Source organism: Arachis hypogaea, chromosome 7, assembly GCF_003086295.3.
Source record: "Arachis hypogaea cultivar Tifrunner chromosome 7, arahy.Tifrunner.gnm2.J5K5, whole genome shotgun sequence".
Classification (NCBI taxonomy): domain Eukaryota; kingdom Viridiplantae; phylum Streptophyta; class Magnoliopsida; order Fabales; family Fabaceae; genus Arachis; species Arachis hypogaea.
The window spans coordinates 70,227,633-70,238,886 of NC_092042.1; the positions used below are offsets into that span (position 1 = coordinate 70,227,633).

General features: G+C 33.2%; 1 long non-coding RNA gene and 1 other non-coding gene across 4 annotated transcripts; both read right to left on the bottom strand.

The window, feature by feature from the left end:
* Window positions 1-946: 946 nt before the first annotated feature.
* Window positions 947-5,100, bottom strand: LOC112703357 (uncharacterized). 3 transcript variants are annotated; one of them, XR_011864111.1, is made up of 9 exons: window positions 4,949-5,100; window positions 4,808-4,852; window positions 4,448-4,498; window positions 3,663-3,717; window positions 3,049-3,167; window positions 2,887-2,932; window positions 1,725-1,785; window positions 1,554-1,624; window positions 947-1,238 (listed from the first exon to the last, which is right to left on the bottom strand). It is a non-coding gene; the product is annotated as an uncharacterized lncRNA (long non-coding RNA). The 3 variants fall into 3 exon arrangements; XR_011864110.1 differs by lacking the exon at window positions 4,808-4,852 and having other exon boundaries at window positions 4,949-5,085; XR_003154569.3 differs by lacking the exons at window positions 4,448-4,498; window positions 4,808-4,852; window positions 4,949-5,100 and having other exon boundaries at window positions 3,663-3,803.
* Window positions 5,101-10,556: 5,456 nt separating this feature from the next.
* On the bottom strand, window positions 10,557-10,664 carry LOC112704596 (small nucleolar RNA R71). The gene has a single exon (XR_003155213.1). It is a non-coding gene; the product is annotated as a small nucleolar RNA R71 (small nucleolar RNA).
* Between the last annotated feature and the right edge of the window lie 590 nt (window positions 10,665-11,254).

Consider the following 11,254-nt stretch of genomic DNA (forward strand, 5'->3'; position numbering starts at 1 on the left):
GAGAATGTCTCCCTAAATAATTTATTGCAAATTAGAAATGTATCAATGGTGAGAGTGGTATACTCAATGTATGAATACCTCAAAACATGATTTTGAGTTCACTATCCGATGCAGAAGATGCGACAAGTTGATTAAAGAACCTCAATCGAATCAAGACACATGTCTCTCTAAGATCTTAGAACAACATTTAAACTAATGAATATAATTTTGCTTTAAATTATGAGCATGTTCAACAAGATAGAACACTTGAAAATAAGCTTTTCTCATTCTATTACACCAAGTACATGATAGTTTACCATATTTGATAAATGGACTGTACAAGGAAAAAAAAAGAATAACACTACAAGAAAAACACCCATTCATGTACACTTGAAAAGTGTAGCCAAAATGAAAAAGATGATGCCTTAGGCTACGGCTACGCTTTCTGGGCTTCGGCTACGCCTTTTGGGGTGATTCCTATTCGGCCGTTGCCTATTCTCAAAATCTACGCTTTTCTGCACCAAGGCCTATGCTTTTGACGTATGGGAATAGGGTGCGCTTTTCAAGTGATGCTGTCCAGGACCAAAGGCTACGCTTTTCAATGCTACTACATCACCTGTAATGCATAACCACATTGTATACCATGGCTACCATTTTTAAGTGTAGCCTTAGGTCCCTCTTTTTTTTTGTATACCATAGCTACTGTATATAAGTATAGCCTTAGGTCCCTCATTGTTTTTTTTGTTTTCTGTATATATATATATATATATATATATATATATATATATATATATATATATATATATATATATATATATATAATATTCTAATAATTATTAATACAACATAATATTTAGTAATATAATTACATGTATAATAATTCTGCATTTTTAATTAAATGAGTTAAATATTATAAAATAAAAATAAATACATAATTATATTAAATAATTTCTTTAAATAATAAAAATTATCTCTAACCAAAATATGTTTATAATAATGATCCAAAAGTACCAGAATGAAGTTAATTATGAGTATTCATACATCTCACACTAAAGTAAGCATAGCAATATCAAAATAACCATGATACCACTTAGAATTTACTACTAATACTCTACGAAAAACATATCCTACATAAGTATCTTCTAATAAAAGTAATTAGTAGTCAACCATACATGTATCCATTTTTAACACTACTCTATCTTAGCCAATAAACCACAATAATAATCAGCTTAATCTTCATTATCATCCTCAACATTATCCTGCATAATTTTATAGAAAAGTAATTATTAGAAAAATATTCATAATGATATTTGCAATTATAAAAATTATAAAATCAAACTCAAAACTATCAATGACTGATATCATTAATTCAACTCTGCCTTCTTTGTTCTTTACTAAATGCTGGCCATACTTGCAAAGATATATATGAACATGGTAATCAAATCACACAAGTCAGAATCGAGAATTGCACCATCCAAACTATCTATGCTAGCCAATGTTCTATATCCACTAATTTTTGGTTTTTCAAAATTTCAATAAATTTTGCTTTGGAGATATGAGAGTTAAGAGTTCACCTTTATAGGAGGGATTTATCAGTGCTTCATATAATAAATTAACAATGTTATCCAAATGAATCCAGGAAAACCTGTACAAAAAGAAAGAGAAATAACTTAATTATGGCGCCTTTCTAAAATTAAGACGTAGGTAGGAACCAATCAATAACAGCTAGAAGATGTGGGACATACCATTGTTTTCCAAAGCCTATAGGTCCACCAGCAAACATCTTGAAGAGAGGTATCATTTTAGCTGTAGAAGTTTAAACACACAAAAATATAATGAATCTTAGTAACACTCGGAATATTCTTTTGAGGTTCTATAATTTTAATATCTTGCATTCTCTGACTGTTGACTCTTCATTGTCTAATTAACTTTTGCATTCTTTTTTTTGTCTAATTAAAGAAGAATGAGACTTGCTGTTCTCATTTGTCAACTATTCCCAATAACATATAATACTAGAGAAATAAATTGTCTTAACTCTTGATAGAAACATCTCATTTGGAAGCCAGTAATGACTCTTCATATTATATTATACTGTTATTCTTTTTTCGAGGTTGCACTGTATGTGTTAAGAGGAGTATATATATCAAAGTATTATTTATTCAGGAATGGATCTTTTTAATTATGTGGCAAACTATATATGATTGAAATTTGAAACATTTACAATTTGTTAACCACTCGTGATTTTTGCCAAACCACAACTATATCTTCTGAAGTAAAATACAATATATGAGAAAATATACTTAAAACGCAAATCTGTTTCTAGACAATGATGTAGCAAGCTAACACCAATCATAAAATACTAACCCCTCCCAGCCTTCCTACAAATCAAATAACAAGCATAGGCAGTATTTTCTATTTAGTTCATTTAGTTAAATTTAAAAATACTAAATTCTTCATAGTAATAATGCAGAAGCATAAATGTGTTGCTTTCAAAAGAAACTTTTACATAACATCAGAATAGACTAATAGCTAACGAGTCTCTAGGGATAATTGGTCTAATAATAATGTGAACCTCCTTTAATAATTTCTGTTTATAATTAATAAATAATAAAGTTTAGTGCTTTTAGTAAAGTAAACTCCGGAATTGATGCACAAACCTAAAACTTATAATATTATCTCCCTAATGTACAATAACCTATGCTAATATATAGAAAATGCACTCCTACACTGCTTCCATAGTTTTGCTGAATCCAGATTTTTAAACTATTAAATGGATAGGTCAGAGGAAGAATAAGCAATTTCTTGTAAGTAAAACTTGCTTAACTTGATGCACATATATTTGTCAAGAAAAATATACATATAAAAAAGTTCATTTTCAATTTGTACCATCAAGAATCATATGCTTACTTTTTGATGTTACTCTAATCATGCTCTGCTTGATTTCTGTTTTTATCTGTAGAATTAAAATAAGCATTGGGAAGATGTCTATTATCTCTTAATAACCAAAACTCTATGAATCTTTAAGTCAATACAATCCAATAATGACAGTGATAGGAACAAGGCAATAACCTCCGAAGACCATCTGGTACTTATGGGCATTCCAGCAAAGTTAACCAACCTTGTTGAGCCCTGAATGCTATTCTTCCATTCCAACTCCTCCGCAATCTTAATTCTTGGAAAGTCTTTCACTGGACGGACAAGGCAAAGTTAACCAATGAATCCAAAGTGCATGATCTGTCTACCTTTTTTATTTATTTAAAAGGAAGATAAATGTAGACTTTCAATAGTGAAGGGATCTGAATTAGGTATGAATTTAAACCAAATGCAGGATAATAAGCTTAAGAATGATTAGGATTTATGAAGTAGCACTTCAGATGGCAGAGTTATATAACTTATATCTAATGGGAACTCAACCCCAACCCCAACCCCAACTTGTTATGATACTATTAATCAAATATCAGTAAAGCCTAAATTACTGTCTGCATTCTCACATCAAAACACATGGAGTTTATTTATCAAATCTCAGATTCTCAGTATAATCTTATCAATTATATAATCTTATAGAACAACAAGTACCACAAAGATCTGAAACTATTTGTGCTACCCTAACTTAGACTTTAGGAACATGAAGCTCAAATCAAAACACATGAAATTAATTAACAGATAGAGTGAAAAGGAGGTACCTGTCACGAATTTGAACCTGTTACATCATGGACACCATTCTTTGCTTATCAACTCCTGGAAGTGATTCCAAACCAGCTAACATGCTCTTATCCATGATTCAATTCAATTCAATTAAACCTAGTGTTCTTCATTTACATTAATCAAATATATCACACACCTTAAGTAATTATAGTACATTCACTTCAATCTTGTTAATTAAAATAAAATAGTAATAAAAAACCTGTTGAGACAGAATCTCTGGACCAAGAGAGAGGCAGTGAAGGCAACCGGGGAGTTTGGAGAAGAAACTCAAACCCTAGGCAACCTTGAGGATCCTGAACTAATTATTACTGCATATTATTATTCATAATCTGTGGATGACGAATAGATGTATTTTTGTCCCTTTCACTCGCTACTATTCATTGGTACTATTCCATGTAATTGGAAACAGATATTTTTTCTCATTTTTTTTTCACTCACTTTTGAAAGAAGCTTCCCATAATGTCCTCTTAATCCTACTAAGATAGCTGATTGCTTAACATCCACAATGCATGATTCACAACACAAGTCAATGCTAGACTACTAGGTAAGAATGAATATCTTCAAAAATTCAGCTTAACAAATGGAAAAGGCTGAGAGAGCATCCAGTAACTCTATAAAGCTTTTTATTTTTCCTTCCAATTTCAATGATCCAAAGCTATCTACCAACACTATTATGAGCACGGCAGAAAATATGATGCATACCATTTCAAATACGGTGCAGAACTTACAAGCATCAGTTATTCTCTGGAACAATTTCACTAACCTCTTTATCTGCTATGTTCTCCTTCCCAAATAGTGAAAAATGTATAGTGGCCTACATGGAGAATGGTCATCGACTCAATATAGTGAAGTGAAGGAAAACAAATCAGGTAATATCGTAACCAGGTGATTCACACATTATTTAAGGGATCAGACTTTCACAGCCATGTTTTATTTTATTTTGAGTTCATCAAGAATCCAACAAATTTAGCTTGAGACCTAATAATAAGAATAAAAACTACACAATACTTGAAACTATTAATTAGTATAATTGAAAGAAAAAGAAAACTAATAATAAGCAACAAACATAATAAGTAACTAATCTTGGTATTCCTGCGCCACAATTAGTCATGGCCAAGTTCACCTGTGCTAACGGAATAAAACCCCTAAATTCACGAGTTCTCCTGCACTACAACAATAGCATGCATGTTCATCAATTCACGATGTCACAGATTATTGTACCAAACCCCCAAATTGAAACCTAAAATCAGAACCCTAATCTCACAATTGAAGAAAGGCTTTCAGTTGAGCACAGAGTTTTCGTGATATGACCGCATAGCGAAGAGAAGCGACGATGAAGATGAGTGGTGAAGATAAGTGAGTGCAGACTCTTCTTGGAGTGGTGAGTGGTGACGCCGTGAGTGGTGAGTGGTGATGGCAAACCCTTTTCTCTGATTTTGGGGGTGATGACAATGGTGAGGGTTGCGCAGCAACGACGGTGAGGATGGCACAGCGACGATCAGTGCAGGATGGCGAAGAGGAGTGACGGTCAATAGTGCACCAATGTGGAGAGTGGTGAGTGCGGGTGAGTGGTGAGTGGGGGGCGACGACGGTCAATGGCGAGAGTGAGAGGCTTTCTTCGCAATGGTGAGCTTTGGAGGGTTTCTACTATTCACGATGGTGAGTGAGCTTTGGAGGGTTTCTGAAAGGGGATGAAGGTGCTTTGGAGGTGAGTGAGATTTGGAGGGAATGGAAAATAATTTTACTGTGTCAGTTTGCTTTTCGAGGGAATGGACAAAAATTTTACTAAGTGTGAGTTTGCTTTCAGGAAAAAGAGGACAAAAATTCACCAAGTGCCAAGTTTTTGGCTCTAAATACATTAGGCATCACTTTTAAAACGCATCCAAAACTTAACAAATAGGCTACCCTCTGAAAGCGTCCTCTTTGATACAAAAAGTAAACCTATAGATATCAAGCTACGGCTACACTTTTTAAGTGATTTCTATAATACCTAAGGCTACACTTTTTAAATGATGCCACAATTGTGTATCCTTTTCTCTTATAAAAAGGCAACACGAAGAAAGCGTAGCCTATTCATAGAATAGGGTTTGCTTTTCAAATGTAGCTTAGAAGAAGTGTGGCTAAATGAGTATTTTTCTTGTAGTGTAATGTACACTTTTGACAGAAATAATTTTTAATATGAAGATGAAGATAGTATTTTGGTTAAACATTGATATTGAAGTGTATTACAATATTGTGAATGTGTAAAAAATGTGTCTAACACGTATCTTGTGTGTTGGTCAGAATGTTGACATGTATTTAAGACGTACCCTGCGTATTAACTCTCTACCTATAAAATTTACTCACATGTAATTATACTAAATAATCTCATTTTTAATAAAAATACTAATATTTTTTTTTTCATATAAAAAATAGCCTACTTTTTACTTAATTTAAGAAATCAAGTATTTAGTGAAGAAAGAAAAGATTTTTGCCGTCTCTTTGTCAAGTTCACATTATAAATACATATTAATGAACAACCCTAAAATGGATAAGAAGTTCGAACTAAAATGAATTTCTGATCATTTGCTTTTAATTGTTCAGTTTAAATTCTTTTATTTCCTTCATTTTATATATACTTTTGATACCTCAAAAGAGTTACTATAAGTTGTTTGTAGTCTAAGTTAAACTTTGTATTATTATACATTAGATTAGCAAACAGTTTTTGAGTAGTTCATGTACTTGATTAATATCTAATGTTATTAAATTAATTGATTGATTTTAGCCACTATAGTGTTTAACACTATCTAAAGTTATTAGATAGATTAAGAATCTAAGCCATGTTTAGCCTATAAAAAAATTTGAGAAAAAATATCTTATAAACAGTTGTTAAAGTAGTAAAATTTTCAACTTCCGAAGTATGGTTAGTCGAACTACCATACATTCTTGGTTTTTGCACATTTTTTTAACTCTATCTATCTTTATTTATTTTGTTTGAGTAGTATATATATCAGAAACTGTTTTTAAACAGGTCTAAGTTTTCATACATCTCAAAAGTTATTTTACAAATGTTTATAAATTTGGTCTGACACATAACTAATATCTTTCGGTGTTCACGAATTTAAAGGCTTATAAGTAATTTTTTTGTTTCTAGATTTTCTGATGGGATGACTAATCCAATCCACATTCAGAATGCAAATGAAGTGGGTCCCAAGGTGATAATCACCTAATGAAAAATCAAATAATCCGAATGAGAAAATAAAAATTGGGCCAAGTGAAAGAGAAGGAAGAAACAGAGCAAGAAAGTTGATAAGCGGATAATTTATATGCTTTTTGACATTATTTTTAGGTAGTTTTTAGTAGGATTCAACTACTTTTAGGGATGTTTTTATTAGTTTTTATGCAAAATTTACATTTCTGGACCTTACTATGAGTTTGTGTATTTTTCTGTGATTTCAGGTATTTTCTGGCTGAAATTGAGGGATCTGAGCAAAAATCTTATTCAAGCTGAAAAAGGACTGCTGATACTATTGGATTCTGACCTCTCTGCACTCGAAATGGATTTTCTGGAGCTACAAAACTCTAAATGGCGTGCTCTCAATTGCGTTGAAGAGTAAACATCCAGGGCTTTCTAGCAATATATAATAGTCTACACTTTATTCGAGTTTAAACGACGCAAACTGGAGTTCAACGCCAGTTCCATGATGCATTCTGGAGTAAAACGCCAGAAACACGTCACAAACCAGAGTTAAACGCCAAAAACACGTTACAACTTGGCGTTTAACCCTAAGAGAAGTCTCTGCACGTGTAAAGCTCAAGCTCAGCCCAAGCACACACGAAAGTGGGCCCCAGAAGTAGATTTCTGCACTAAGACTTATTTCTGTAAACCCTAGTAACTAGTCTAGTATAAATAGGACTTTTTACTATTGTATTTTCATCGGGGAATTAATCTTTGAATTAGTCTTTTGATTGATCCTTTGATCACGTTTGGGGACTGGCCATTCGGCCATGCCTGAACCATTATCACTTATGTATTTTCAACGGTGGAGTTTCTACACACCATAGATTAAGGTGTGGAGCTCTGCTGTACCTCGAGTATTAATGCAATTACTATTGTTCTTCTATTCAATTCAAGCTTATTCTTGTTCTAAGATATCACTCGTACTTCAACCTGATGGATGTGATGATCCGTGACACTCATCATCATCCGTCCTTATGAACGCGTGCCTGACAACCACTTCCGTTCTACAAGCGAGAGCTAGAGTGTGTATCTCTTGGATTCCTGGTCCACGACGCATGGTTGCCTCGCCTGACAACCGAGCCTCCCATTCCGTGAGATCAGAGTCTTCGTGGTATAAGCTAGAAATATTAACGGCCATTCCTAAGATTCGGAAAGTCTAAACTTTGTTTGTGGTATTCTGAGTAGGATCTGAGATGGGATGACTGTGACGAGCTTCAAACTCGCGAGTGTTGGGCATAGTGACAGACGCAAAAGGATCAATGGATTCTATTCCGACATGATCGAGAACCGACAGATGATTAGCCATGCTATGACAGAGCATTTTGACTATTTTCACTGAGAGAACGGGAGGTAGCCATTGACGCCGGTGAAACCCGAACATACAGCTTGCGATGGAAAGGAGTAAGAATGATTGGATAAAAACAGTAGGAAAGAAGAGATTCATAAGGAACACGGTATCTTCATGCGCTTATCTGAAATTCCCACCAATGAATTACATAAGTATCTCTATCTCTATTTTATGCTTTATTTATCTTTATATTCGAAAACCATTATAACCATTTGAATCCTCCTAACTGAGATTTACAAGATGACCATAGCTTGCTTCATACCAACAATCTCCATGGGATCGACCCTTACTCACGTAAGGTATTACTTGGACGACCCAGTGCACTTGCTGGTTAGTTGTGCGAACTTGTAACAAAGTGTGATTCACGTTTGAGAGCCCCAAGTCTTTGGTGCCATTGTTGATGATCATAATTTTGTGCACCAAGTTTTTGGCGCCGTTACCGGGGATTGTTTGAGTTTGGACAACTGACGGTTCATCTTGTTGCTCAGATTAGGTAATTTTCTTTTCAAAAAGTTTTCAAAAATCTTTCAAAAAAAAGCTTTTTTTTTTCGTTTTTCCAAAAGTTATTTTCGAAAAATCCAAAAAAAAAAACTTAAAAAATCAAAAAAATCAAAAAAATTATTTTGTGTTTCGTGTTTAAGTCTAGTGTCAATTTTTAAGTTTGGTGTCAATTGCATATTTTTAAAATTTATGCATTTTTTTCGAAAACTCATGCATGATGTTCTTCATGATCTTCAAGTTGTTCTTGGTAAGTCATCTTGTTTGATCTTTATATTTTCTTGTTTTGTGCCTTTTGTTATTTTTCATATGCATTTTTGAATTCTTAGAGTCTAAACATTAAAAATTTCTAAGTTTGGTGTCTTGCATGTTTTTCTTTTCTTGAAAATTTTTCAAAAATAAGTCTTGATGTTCATCTTGATATTCAAAGTGTTCTTGGTGTTCATCTTGACATTCATAGTGTTCTTGCATGTTTTCCTTGTTTTGATCTTAATTTTTCATGTTGTGAGTCATTTTTGTGTTTTTCTCTCTCATCATAAAAAATTCAAAAAAATAAAAAAAATATATTTTCCTTATTTTACTCATAAATTTCGAAATCTTTGGGTTGACTTAGTCAAAAAATTTTAAAATAAATTGTTTCTTGTTAGTCAAGTCAAGATTTCAATTTTAAAAATCTTATCTTTTCAAAATCTTTTTCAAAAATCAAATCTTTTTCAACCATATCTTTTCAATCATATCTTTTTAATCATATCTTTTTCAAATCATATCTTTCTCAAAAATTTGATTTCAAAATATTTTCTAACTTCTTATCTTTTCAAAATTGATTTTCAAATCTTTTTCAACTAACTAATTGACTTTTTGTTTGTTTCTTATCTTTTTCAAAATCACCTAACTACTTTTCTCTCTCTAATTTTTGAAAATTCCTCACCCTTTTTCAAAATTATTTTTAATTAACTAATTGTTTCAAATTTTAATTTTAATTTTATTTATTCTCTCAATTTTTGAACTTTAACTAATAATTAAAATAAAAAAATATTTTTCTTCTCTTTTAGTTAATATTCGAATTCCCTCTCTCTCTCTCATCTTTCTCTATTTATTTATTCATTTACTAACTCTTCTCTTCATCTAAAAATTCGAACCCCTTCTTCTCCTCTGTGTTCGAATTTTTCTCATCCTTCTTCTATTCCTTTCTTCTTCTACTCACATAAAGGAATCTCTATACTATGACATAGAGGATTCCTCTTTCTTTTTTGTTCACTTCTTTTTCATATGAGCAGGAGCAAGGACAAGGACATTCTTGTTGAAGCAGATCATGAACCTGAAAGGACTCTAAAGAAAAAGCTAAGAGAAGCTAAAGCACAATAATTCAGAGAAAACCTTACAGAGAATCTCGAAGAAGAAGACATGGCCGAACCCAATAACAATGGTGGAGGCACAAGGAGGATGCTTGGTGATTATACTACACCTACTTCCAACTTTTATGGAAGAAGCATCTCAATCCATGCCATTGGAGCAAACAATTTTGAGCTGAAGCCTCAACTAGATGCTTTAATGCAACAGAACTGCAAGTTTCATGGACTTCCATCAGAAGATCCCTATCAGTTTTTAACTGAATTCTTGCAGATCTGTAATACTGTTAAGACTAATGGAGTAGATCCTGAAGTCTACAAGATCATGCTTTTTCCCTGTGCTGTAAGAGACAGAGCTAGAACATGGTTGGACTCACAACTTAAAGATAGCCTGGACTCTTTGGATAAGCTGGTCACGGCCTTCTTGGCCAAGTTCTTTCCTCCTCAAAAGCTGAGCAAGCTTAGAGTGGATGTTCAGACCTTCAAGCAAAAAGATGGTGAATCCTTCTATGAAGCTTTGGAAAGATACAAGCAGTTGACCAAAAAGTGTCCTTCTGACATGCTTTCAGAGTGGACCATTTTGGATATATTCTATGATGGTCTATCTGAGTTCTCTAAGATGTCACTGGACCATTCTGTAGGTAGATCCATTCACCTAAAGAAAATGTCTGCAGAAGCTCAAGAACTCATTGACATGGTTGCAAACAACCAATTCATGTACACCTCTAAGAGGAACCTGTGAGTAATGGGATGCCTCAGAAGAGAGGAATTCTTGAAATTGATACTCTGAATGCCATATTGGCTCAGAACAAAATGTTGACTCAGCAAGTCAACATGATTTCTCAGAGTCTGAATGGATGGCAAAATGCATCCAATAGTACTAAAAAGGCATCTCTTGAAGAAGAAGCCTATGATCCTGAGAACCCTGCAATAGCAGATGTGAATTACATGGGTGAAGCCTATGAAAACACCTATAATCCCTCATGAAGAAATCATCCAAATTTCTCATGGAAGGATTAACAAAAGCCTCAACAAGGCTTTAATAATGGTGGAAGAAACAGGTTTAGCAATAGCAAACCTTTTCCATTATTTTCTCAGCAACAGATAGAGAATTCTAAGCAGAGCCCCTCTAGCTTAGCAAACATAGTCTCTGAT